Source organism: Phyllobates terribilis, unplaced genomic scaffold (assembly GCF_046119375.1).
Source record: "Phyllobates terribilis strain yellow unplaced genomic scaffold, ASM4611937v1 Scaffold_5__5_contigs__length_657084704, whole genome shotgun sequence".
NCBI classification, from domain to species: domain Eukaryota; kingdom Metazoa; phylum Chordata; class Amphibia; order Anura; family Dendrobatidae; genus Phyllobates; species Phyllobates terribilis.
Genome location: NW_027362765.1, coordinates 31,932,824 through 31,945,694, shown reverse-complemented (window position 1 = coordinate 31,945,694; position 12,871 = coordinate 31,932,824). Strand labels below are relative to the sequence as shown.

Genomic DNA, 12,871 nt, shown 5'->3' with positions numbered 1-12,871 from the left:
TCCTTTAGAAAAACACTGGAGAAGAGGGTGTGGAAGAGACTATTTGACCTCTTTGTTTTTCCTGTCCCTATTAGGGTGGGGTGACATCCTCCTGTGGTGCTATCGTGGAGGGTTCTTAGAAACCAAATTACCGGTAAGTCAAATTCTATTTTTTTTTTGTTCTTTTTCCTCTGAACAAGTATTACTCACATAGTAGAGTGCCCCTTTCTTGGCGTATACAGTATAATGTCCCCACTGTCTGCCCTGCCCCACACACAGTATAATGTTCTCACAGTACCGCCATCCTCTCCCACACACAGTATAATGTTCTCACAGTACCGCCATCCTCTCCCACACACAGTATAATGTCCTCACAGTACCGCCATCCCCCACACACTGTATAATGTTCTGTGACAAAGTCACTGGCAAAAGTACTGCAGGGGAGATGTAGGACAGAGGTTATTAGCTCTAGTGATATAGACAGAGAAAATGTTTCAGCACCCGAAGTGATGAGGGGTTAGATAACTATGTATATTGCTAGGGTGATTAAACACCTGTGCAGTGGGAGGAGGTCAGAGGATAAATTCCCAGCCTTTTAGAGCATTTGGAGTGGGGTGGATCTGGAGGCACGAGTTCTGGAGCTGTGTTGTCATGTAAAGGAAAAGGTGAATCTTGGGTTGTTTGTTCCTGAAGCGGGCAGTTACACATAGCAACAAGGACTGTGCCATACGTTATGTTTTGTTTTTCCTGTTAGTCTGGAAAGGCCGTGTTTGTTTTTGCTAACATTGCCGTGGTTTATGCAGCATTCTTAATAAACTACAACAGAAGATTTAAAGAGAAAGCGTTCCTGTGTCTACCTCTATATGCAGCCGAGTGAACCAACGTACTACATTTCTCACATTACCGCCACCCCCCCCCACAAATTACTGTTCTCACAGTACTGCCACCCCCCCACACACACAGTATAATGTTCTCACAGTACTGCCATTCTCTCACACAGGGTAATCATCCCACAGCGCCATCATCCCCTCCACACACGGTATAGAGTCAGAGAAGGGCGGAGATGGATAGAAAACAAGTAGGTGTGACGGTGCACTTACAGCACCATTCCAGTAGGGTTTTTTTCTCTCTCAGTGCTGGAGTGGCACTTTAAATGTAAGCTCCCTGCCCCCAGTCATATACTCACCGGCGGCTTCACCTTTTACCGATGCCGCTATGGTCCTGCGGCACCATCTTGTGCTCGTAACTTCTGACTGGCCGGAAGTCAGAAGTTACATCACAAGAGCTTAATGCAAGTCTATGAGAGCCAGAATCAGGATCTCATAGACTTTTATTGTAAAGTGACCTCCACAGCGCTCCATGATACATGGGAGCTGCCGGCAGGTCACTTTTTTTCGGTAGCAACGCTGGAAAATGATGAAAGCGGCAACAGGTGAGTATCAGACAAGGGGCAGGGTAATTACATTTAAAGCACCAGTCCAGCGGTGCAATAAAAAACCCCGCTAGAGTGGTATTTTAAATGTTTGGCTGTGCCATGATGCATCAAGTGCCTGCACTTGGTTCCAACAGTCATTCTGGGCAGATAGACTGCCCTTAATACATTTACATTTCAAACCTTTTAGATCCCGATTATGTTCTTGTATAAAATGTCTGGACTCAACAGAAACATTGACTGCCTTGAGATTCAATCTATATGACATACTTCTGATTCGAATTTTCAGAGCTATCAAGGTAAATCCCCCAAACTGAACTTTACAATGAGTACACTTGATAAATATTCTTCAAAACTAGTAACACAATCTAGAATTTTATATATTTGTCATTTTGGTAAGATTGAAAAGTGTCTGTCAGGTCTACAAACCACATGTTTTGCAGATAGTCTGACCACAAGCAAAAAAGCCTGACATAGATAGTTCGCTGTATGATTTTGTATACAGGAAAACATACTCGGAGAGAGAATGTCAGCAATGGTAGGAGCTCTGCTGGGAACAAATCAGATATTATATTGCAAGATCTTGTTCAGACCAGGATCCTGGTACAACATGGCTAGCTATTTTTTTTATAATAGATATTATTGCATTGTATGCTAAGCTTTAATTAGTTGTTAAGGTTCCACATTTATCTTTTTTATTGTTATGTCTGTTTTCATCGTATAGTACTTGTCTGTTCATTGTTACTTTTTTGTTGGCGCCTTCTATAAACCAATAATTAGCATATCCACGTTCTCTAAAGCTGGCCATACACATTAGATAGCCATCAGATGGATGTCGGTCGACAGATCATTCGGACAACAGCCATCTCATCAGACTCCCGTGAACACAGGAGCACTCATTCGGCCGAGCTCTCTTATGTTCTCTATGTGACAGCTGCTGACCGACACGTCGGCTGGTAGTCTATATCTCGGAGAGCAATGTGATTGGCAGTCCACAATCAGACATGCGAGATCAAAATCTCTCACTATCATCAGTCAGCCGCCACCACCATACACACAAGGCTGGCAGCCGAACACGTCAATATTGGCAGGTTCGTCCGACATAAGTCTTATGTGTATAACAGGGCTGTGGAGTCGGAGTCTGTGGCCATTTTGGTAGAGTCGGTATAAAATGAACCGACTCCAACAATATATAATAAGTTGGGTTCAGTAGTTCAGTGCAGTTTGTGCTTTAAATGTTTCCATAAGAATTTGGGAAACTTATAAAATGTCCTATAAATGTCTGTTCTGTTCCTGATCTAAGGATCTCGGCTTTTAGTTGAGATGAATCTGTGCTGCACTTTATGTACATGCTCAGTAGTGAGGCAGTGAGATGAATCTCTGCTGCACTTTATGTACATACTCAGTAGTGAGGCAGTGAGATGAATCTGTGCTGCACTTTATGTACACGCTCAGTAGTGAGGCAGTGAGATGAATCTGTGCTGCACTTTATGTACACGCTCAGTAGTGAGGCAGTGAGATGAATCTGTGCTGCACTTTATGTACACGCTCAGTAGTGAGGCAGTGAGATGAATCTGTGCTGCACTTTATGTTCATGCTCAGTGATGAGGCAGTGAGATGAATCTGTGCTGCACTTTATGTACATACTCAGTAGTGAGGCAGTGAGATGAATCTGTGCTGCACTTTATGTACACGCTCAGTAGTGAGGCAGTGAGATGAATCTGTGCTGCACTTTATGTACACGCTCAGTAGTGAGGCAGTGAGATGAATCTGTGCTGCACTTTATGTACACGCTCAGTAGTGAGGCAGTGAGATGAATCTGTGCTGCACTTTATGTACATGCTCAGTAGTGAGGCAGTGAGATGAATCTGTGCTGCACTTTATGTACATACTCAGTAGTGAGGCAGTGAGATGAATCTGTGCTGCACTTTATGTACACGCTCAGTAGTGAGGCAGTGAGATGAATCTGTGCTGCACTTTATGTACACGCTCAGTAGTGAGGCAGTGAGATGAATCTGCTGCACTTTATGTACATGCTCAGTAGTGAGGCAGCGAGATGAATCTGTGCTGCACTTTATGTACATGCTCAGTAGTGAGGCAGTGAGATGAATCTGTGCTGCACTTTATGTACATACTCAGTAGTGAGGCAGTGAGATGAATCTGTGCTGCACTTTATGTACACGCTCAGTAGTGAGGCAGTGAGATGAATCTGTGCTGCACTTTATGTACACGCTCAGTAGTGAGGCAGTGAGATGAATCTGTGCTGCACTTTATGTACACGCTCAGTAGTGAGGCAGTGAGATGAATCTGCTGCACTTTATGTACATGCTCAGTAGTGAGGCAGTGAGATGAATCTGCTGCACTTTATGTACATGCTCAGTAGTGAGGCAGTGAGATGAATCTGCTGCACTTTATGTACATGCTCAGTAGTGAGGCAGTGAGATGAATCTGTGCTGCACTTTATGTACATGCTCAGTAGTGAGGCAGTGAGATGAATCTGTGCTGCACTTTATGTACACGCTCAGTAGTGAGGCAGTGAGATGAATCTGTGCTGCACTTTATGTACACGCTCAGTAGTGAGGCAGTGAGATGAATCTGTGCTGCACTTTATGTACATGCTCAGTAGTGAGGCCGTGAGATGAATCTGTGCTGCACTTTATGTACACGCTCAGTAGTGAGGCAGTGAGATGAATCTGTGCTGCACTTTATGTACACGCTCAGTAGTGAGGCAGTGAGATGAATCTGTGCTGCACTTTATGTACACGCTCAGTAGTGAGGCAGTGAGATGAATCTGTGCAGCACTTTATGTACATGCTCAGTAGTGAGGCAGTGAGATGAATCTGTGCAGCACTTTATGTACATGCTCAGTAGTGAGGCAGTGAGATGAATCTGTGCTGCACTTTATGTACATGCTCAGTAGTGAGGCAGTGAGATGAATCTGTGCTGCACTTTATGTACACGCTCAGTAGTGAGGCAGTGAGATGAATCTGTGCTGCACTTTATGTACACGCTCAGTAGTGAGGCAGTGAGATGAATCTGCTGCACTTTATGTACACGCTCAGTAGTGAGGCAGTGAGATGAATCTGCTGCACTTTATGTACATGCTCAGTAGTGAGGCAGCGAGATGAATCTGTGCTGCACTTTATGTACATGCTCAGTAGTGAGGCAGTGAGATGAATCTGTGCTGCACTTTATGTACACGCTCAGTAGTGAGGCAGTGAGATGAATCTGCTGCAATTTATGTACATGCTCAGTAGTGAGGCAGTGAGATGAATCTGCTGCACTTTATGTACATGCTCAGTAGTGAGGCAGTGAGATGAATCTGTGCTGCACTTTATGTACATGCTCAGTAGTGAGGCAGTGAGATGAATCTGTGCTGCACTTTATGTACACGCTCAGTAGTGAGGCAGTGAGATGAATCTGTGCTGCACTTTATGTACACGCTCAGTAGTGAGGCAGTGAGATGAATCTGTGCTGCACTTTATGTACACGCTCAGTAGTGAGGCAGTGAGATGAATCTGTGCTGCACTTTATGTACATGCTCAGTAGTGAGATGAATCTGTGCAGCACTTTATGTACATGCTCAGTAGTGAGGCAGTGAGATGAATCTGTGCTGCACTTTATGTACATGCTCAGTAGTGAGGCAGAGAGATGAATCTGTGCTACACTTTATGTACATGCTCAGTAGTGAGGCAGTGAGATGAATCTGTGCTGCACTTTATGTACATACTCAGTAGTGAGGCAGTGAGATGAATCTGTGCTGCACTTTATGTACATACTCAGTAGTGAGGCAGTGAGATGAATCTGTGCTGCACTTTATGTACACGCTCAGTAGTGAGGCAGTGAGATGAATCTGTGCTGCACTTTATGTACACGCTCAGTAGTGAGGCATTGAGATGAATCTGTGCTGCACTTTATGTACATGCTCAGTAGTGAGGCAGTGAGATGAATCTGTGCTGCACTTTATGTACATGCTCAGTAGTGAGGCAGTGAGATGAATCTGTGCTGCACTTTATGTACATACTCAGTAGTGAGGCAGTGAGATGAATCTGTGCTGCACTTTATGTACACACTCAGTAGTGAGGCAGTGAGATGAATCTGTGCTGCACTTTATGTACACGCTCAGTAGTGAGGCAGTGAGATGAATCTGTGCTGCACTTTATGTACACGCTCAGTAGTGAGGCATTGAGATGAATCTGTGCTGCACTTTATGTACATGCTCAGTAGTGAGGCAGTCAGATGAATCTGTGCTGCACTTTATGTACATGCTCAGTAGTGAAGCAGTGAGATGAATCTGTGCTGCACTTTATGTACATACTCAGTAGTGAGGCAGTGAGATGAATCTGTGCTGCACTTTATGTACATACTCAGTAGTGAGGCAGTGAGATGAATCTGTGCTGCACTTTATGTACATGCTCAGTAGTGAGGCAGTGAGATGAATCTGTGCTGCACTTTATGTACACGCTCAGTAGTGAGGCAGTGAGATGAATCTGTGCTGCACTTTATGTACATGCTCAGTAGTGAGGCAGTGAGATGAATCTGTGCTGCACTTTATGTTCATGCTCAGTAGTGAGGCATTGAGATGAATCTGTGCTGCACTTTATGTTCATGATCAGTAGTGAGGCAGTGAGATGAATCTGTGCTGCACTTTATGTACATGCTCAGTAGTGAGGCAGTGAGATGAATCTGTGCTGCACTTTATGTACACGCTCAGTAGTGAGGCATTGAGATGAATCTGTGCTGCACTTTATGTTCATGCTCAGTAGTGAGGCAGTGAGATTAATCTGTGCTGCACTTTATGTACATGCTCAGTAGTGAGGCAGTGAGATGAATCTGTGCTGCACTTTATGTACACGCTCAGTAGTGAGGCAGTGAGATGAATCTGTGCAGCACTTTATGTACACGCTCAGTAGTGAGATGAATCTGTGCTGCACTTTATGTACATGCTCAGTAGTGAGGCAGTGAGATGAATCTGTGCTGCACTTTATGTACACGTTCAGTAGTGAGATGAATCTGTGCTGCACTTTATGTACATGCTCAGTAGTGAGTCAGTGAGATGAATCTGTGCTGCACTTTATGTACATGCTCAGTAGTGAGGCAGTGAGATGAATCTGTGCTGCACTTTATGTACATGCTCAGTAGTGAGGCAGTGAGATGAATCTGTGCTGCACTTTATGTACATGCTCAGTAGTGAGGCAGTGAGATGAATCTGTGCTGCACTTTATGTACACGCTCAGTAGTGAGGCAGTGAGATGAATCTGTGCTGCACTTTATGTACATGCTCAGTAGTGAGGCAGTGAGATGAATCTGTGCTGCACTTTATGTTCATGCTCAGTAGTGAGGCATTGAGATGAATCTGTGCTGCACTTTATGTTCATGCTCAGTAGTGAGGCAGTGAGATGAATCTGTGCTGCACTTTATGTACATGCTCAGTAGTGAGGCAGTGAGATGAATCTGTGCTGCACTTTATGTACACGCTCAGTAGTGAGGCAGTGAGATGAATCTGTGCAGCACTTTATGTACACGCTTAGTAGTGAGGCAGTGAGATGAATCTTTGCTGCACTTTATGTACATGCTCAGTAGTGAGGCAGTGAGATGAATCTGTGCTGCACTTTATGTACATGCTCAGTAGTGAGGCAGTGAGATGAATCTGTGCTGCACTTTATGTACACGCTCAGTAGTGAGATGAATCTGTGCTGCACTTTATGTACATGCTCAGTAGTGAGTCAGTGAGATGAATCTGTGCTGCACTTTATGTACATGCTCAGTAGTGAGGCAGTGAGATGAATCTGTGCTGCACTTTATGTACATGCTCAGTAGTGAGGCAGTGAGATGAATCTGTGCTGCACTTTATGTACATGCTCAGTAGTGAGGCAGTGAGATGAATCTGTGCTGCACTTTATGTACACGCTCAGTAGTGAGGCAGTGAGATGAATCTGTGCTGCACTTTATGTACACGCTCAGTAGTGAGGCAGTGAGATGAATCTGTGCTGCACTTTATGTACACGCTCAGTAGTGAGGCAGTGAGATGAATCTGTGCTGCACTTTATGTACACGCTCAGTAGTGAGGCAGTGAGATGAATCTGTGCTGCACTTTATGTACATGCTCAGTAGTGAGGCAGTGAGATGAATCTGTGCTGCACTTTATGTACACGCTCAGTAGTGAGGCAGTGAGATGAATCTGTGCTGCACTTTATGTACATGCTCAGTAGTGAGGCAGTGAGATGAATCTGTGCTGCACTTTATGTACACGCTCTTTAGTGAGGCAGTGAGATGAATCTGTGCTGCACTTTATGTACATGCTCAGTAGTGAGGCAGTGAGATGAATCTGTGCTGCACTTTATGTACACGCTTAGTAGTGAGGCAGTGAGATGAATCTGTGCTGCACTTTATGTACATGATCAGTAGTGAGGCAGTGAGATGAATCTGTGCTGCACTTTATGTACACGCTCAGTAGTGAGGCAGTGAGATGAATCTGTGCTGCACTTTATGTACATGCTCAGTAGTGAGGCAGTGAGATGAATCTGTGCTGCACTTTATGTACATGCTCAGTAGTGAGGCAGTGAGATGAATCTGTGCTGCACTTTATGTACATGATCAGTAGTGAGGCAGTGAGATGAATCTGTGCTGCACTTTATGTACACGCTCAGTAGTGAGGCAGTGAGATGAATCTGTGCTGCACTTTATGTACACGCTCAGTAGTGAGGCATTGAGATGAATCTGTGCTGCACTTTATGTACATGCTCAGTAGTGAGGCAGTGAGATGAATCTGTGCTGCACTTTATGTACACGCTCTTTAGTGAGGCAGTGAGATGAATCTGTGCTGCACTTTATGTACATGATCAGTAGTGAGGCAGTGAGATGAATCTGTGCTGCACTTTATGTACACGCTCAGTAGTGAGGCAGTAAGATGAATCTGTGCTGCACTTTATGTACATGCTCAGTAGTGAGGCAGTGAGATGAATCTGTGCTGCACTTTATGTACACGCTCAGTAGTGAGGCAGTGAGATGAATCTGTGCTGCACTTTATGTACACGCTCAGTAGTGAGGCAGTGAGATGAATCTGTGCTGCACTTTATGTACATGCTCAGTAGTGAGGCAGTGAGATGAATCTGTGCTGCACTTTATGTACACGCTCAGTAGTGAGGCAGTGAGATGAATCTGTGCTGCACTTTATGTACATGCTCAGTAGTGAGATGAATCTGTGCTGCACTTTATGTACATGATCAGTAGTGAGGCAGTGAGATGAATCTGTGCTGCACTTTATGTACACGCTCTTTAGTGAGGCAGTGAGATGAATCTGTGCTGCACTTTATGTACATGCTCAGTAATGAGGCAGTGAGATGAATCTGTGCTGCACTTTATGTACACGCTCAGTAGTGAGGCAGTGAGATGAATCTGTGCTGCACTTTATGTACATGATCAGTAGTGAGGCAGTGAGATGAATCTGTGCTGCACTTTATGTACATGCTCAGTAGTGAGGCAGTGAGATGAATCTGTGCTGCACTTTATGTACATGCTCAGTAGTGAGGCAGTGAGATGAATCTGTGCTGCACTTTATGTACATGCTCAGTAGTGAGGCAGTGAGATGAATCTGTGCTGCACTTTATGTACATGCTCAGTAGTGAGGCAGTGAGATGAATCTGTGCTGCACTTTATGTACACGCTCAGTAGTGAGGCAGTGAGATGAATCTGTACTGCACTTTATGTACATGCTCAGTAGTGAGGCAGTGAGATGAATCTGTGCTGCACTTTATGTACATGATCAGTAGTGAGGCAGTGAGATGAATCTGTGCTGCACTTTATGTACACGCTCTTTAGTGAGGCAGTGAGATGAATCCGTGCTGCACTTTATGTACATGCTCAGTAGTGAGGCAGTGAGATGAATCTGTGCTGCACTTTATGTACACGCTCAGTAGTGAGGCAGTGAGATGAATCTGTGCTGCACTTTATGTACATGATCAGTAGTGAGGCAGTGAGATGAATCTTTGCTGCACTTTATGTACATGCTCAGTAGTGAGGCAGTGAGATGAATCTGTGCTGCACTTTATGTACATGCTCAGTAGTGAGGCAGTGAGATGAATCTGTGCTGCACTTTATGTACACGCTCAGTAGTGAGATGAATCTGTGCTGCACTTTATGTACATGCTCAGTAGTGAGATGAATCTGTGCTGCACTTTATGTACATGCTGAGTAGTGAGGCAGTGAGATGAATCTGTGCTGCACTTTATGTACATACTCAGTAGTGAGGCAGTGAGATGAATCTGTGCTGCACTTTATGTACATACTCAGTAGTGAGGCAGTGAGATGAATCTGTGCTGCACTTTATGTACATGATCAGTAGTGAGGCAGTGAGATGAATCTGTGCTGCACTTTATGTACACGCTCAGTAGTGAGGCCGTGAGATGAATCTGTGCTGCACTTTATGTACACGCTCAGTAGTGAGGCAGTGAGATGAATCTGTGCTGCACTTTATGTACATGATCAGTAGTGAGGCAGTGAGATGAATCTGTGCTGCACTTTATGTACACGCTCAGTAGTGAGGCAGTGAGATGAATCTGTGCTGCACTTTATGTACACGCTCAGTAGTGAGGCAGTGAGATGAATCTGTGCTGCACTTTATGTACATGCTCAGTAGTGAGGCAGTGAGATGAATCTGTGCTGCACTTTATGTACATGCTCAGTAGTGAGGCAGTGAGATGAATCTGTGCTGCACTTTATGTACATGCTCAGTAGTGAGTCAGTGAGATGAATCTGTGCTGCACTTTATGTACATGCTCAGTAGTGAGGCAGTGAGATGAATCTGTGCTGCACTTTATGTACATGCTCAGTAGTGAGGCAGTGAGATGAATCTGTGCTGCACTTTATGTACATGCTCAGTAGTGAGGCAGTGAGATGAATCTGTGCTGTACTTTATGTACATGCTCAGTAGTGAGGCAGTGAGATGAATCTGTGCTGCACTTTATGTACATGATCAGTAGTGAGGCAGTGAGATGAATCTGTGCTGCACTTTATGTACATGCTCAGTAGTGAGGCAGTGAGATGAATCTGTGCTGCACTTTATGTACATGCTCAGTAGTGAGGCAGTGAGATGAATCTGTGCTGCACTTTATGTACATGCTCAGTAGTGAGGCAGTGAGATGAATCTGTGCTGCACTTTATGTACATGCTCAGTAGTGAGGCAGTGAGATGAATCTGTGCTGCACTTTATGTACACGCTCAGTAGTGAGGCAGTGAGATGAATCTGTACTGCACTTTATGTACATGCTCAGTAGTGAGGCAGTGAGATGAATCTGTGCTGCACTTTATGTACATGATCAGTAGTGAGGCAGTGAGATGAATCTGTGCTGCACTTTATGTACACGCTCTTTAGTGAGGCAGTGAGATGAATCCGTGCTGCACTTTATGTACATGCTCAGTAGTGAGGCAGTGAGATGAATCTGTGCTGCACTTTATGTACACGCTCAGTAGTGAGGCAGTGAGATGAATCTGTGCTGCACTTTATGTACATGATCAGTAGTGAGGCAGTGAGATGAATCTTTGCTGCACTTTATGTACATGCTCAGTAGTGAGGCAGTGAGATGAATCTGTGCTGCACTTTATGTACATGCTCAGTAGTGAGGCAGTGAGATGAATCTGTGCTGCACTTTATGTACACGCTCAGTAGTGAGATGAATCTGTGCTGCACTTTATGTACATGCTCAGTAGTGAGATGAATCTGTGCTGCACTTTATGTACATGCTGAGTAGTGAGGCAGTGAGATGAATCTGTGCTGCACTTTATGTACATACTCAGTAGTGAGGCAGTGAGATGAATCTGTGCTGCACTTTATGTACATACTCAGTAGTGAGGCAGTGAGATGAATCTGTGCTGCACTTTATGTACATGATCAGTAGTGAGGCAGTGAGATGAATCTGTGCTGCACTTTATGTACACGCTCAGTAGTGAGGCCGTGAGATGAATCTGTGCTGCACTTTATGTACACGCTCAGTAGTGAGGCAGTGAGATGAATCTGTGCTGCACTTTATGTACATGATCAGTAGTGAGGCAGTGAGATGAATCTGTGCTGCACTTTATGTACACGCTCAGTAGTGAGGCAGTGAGATGAATCTGTGCTGCACTTTATGTACACGCTCAGTAGTGAGGCAGTGAGATGAATCTGTGCTGCACTTTATGTACATGCTCAGTAGTGAGGCAGTGAGATGAATCTGTGCTGCACTTTATGTACATGCTCAGTAGTGAGGCAGTGAGATGAATCTGTGCTGCACTTTATGTACATGCTCAGTAGTGAGTCAGTGAGATGAATCTGTGCTGCACTTTATGTACATGCTCAGTAGTGAGGCAGTGAGATGAATCTGTGCTGCACTTTATGTACATGCTCAGTAGTGAGGCAGTGAGATGAATCTGTGCTGCACTTTATGTACATGCTCAGTAGTGAGGCAGGGCTGTGGTGTCGGAGTCGTGGAGTTGCAGTCAGTGTTGGAGTTGGAGGTTTGGCTTACAGACTCCTCAGTCCTGGTGTATAGCCAGCTTCAGTCTGGTATTAATAAATTCCATTGTCATTTGTGTTAATAATGGAACATTTTTTTTTTAGTTCTAATTAATTCACCTAAAGGAATGTTTTTTTTTGTTTTTAGAGTTGGAGCATAGAGTGTATTTCCGTCTCATGTATCGGCGTCTCCTATTCATGTGATATTTAGGTAGTTAATGCTCGTGTCAGATAAAAAACGTATAAATCTTAGATTGAAATAATTACTATGAATGTATTCACCCCCTGTAAAAAAAAAAATTATCGGACTAATATCTATCCCTCATGTTTTTAAGTGTGCTTTAAAGACACATCTCTTTAGACAGGCTTATCACCTCAACTCACTAATCTACCTCTTACCTGTTCCCCCTTTCTATATTTTCCTCAGAATCTGTTCCCTCCTACTCATCTGTCTCCACATCCTCCATGCACAGATACCGGCTGATGACCAGATCATGCGGCTTTATATCATAACCTCTATATATTATATGGCCGGACCGTACACGACAGCACGTTCTGCCTATTGTCTCCCCCTATTTCCATTATAGGTTGTAGCTTGTGAGCAGGAACCTCCTGTAACTGCTGAGCTGTGCATTACTTTATATTGTATTTATGGTCTGTACATGTCCTCACTTAAAGGGGTACTCTGGGGAAATAAAAAAAATGTTGTACTGTTCCTGCACTCTTTAGAAGAACAGAAAGAGGGTCAGATTATGCAGCGCACAGCGTGATGCGGCAAGTTTTGGCCACGTCCCTGGCCACATCTCAATATATGAGCATTTACCATTTCTTTCTACCCTGGCAGGAGGAGATGTGAGAGGGGTGCTGGCAGTGAGGGAAATTCAGCAGACGCTCGAGACTGCAGGATGTAGACCCAAATCCAATACTGTCCGCTGTATCCGGGACAGTTGGGACTAGAGAAGCATCTAGAA

At 44.3% G+C, this 12,871-nt stretch overlaps 1 protein-coding gene across 2 annotated transcripts in view; it reads left to right on the top strand.

The window, feature by feature from the left end:
* Positions 1-12,871, top strand: part of LOC141271834 (uncharacterized) — a 40,534-nt gene that overhangs the window by 15,400 nt on the left and 12,263 nt on the right. Inside the window, exon 2 of one of the 2 annotated variants that reach the window (XM_073682007.1) lies at positions 75-133. The exons of the other annotated variant lie outside the window; for it this stretch is intronic. The gene's annotated coding sequence lies outside the window, so the exon portion shown is untranslated. The remainder of the gene's footprint in view (positions 1-74; positions 134-12,871) is intronic. 2 annotated transcript variants of the gene reach the window in all.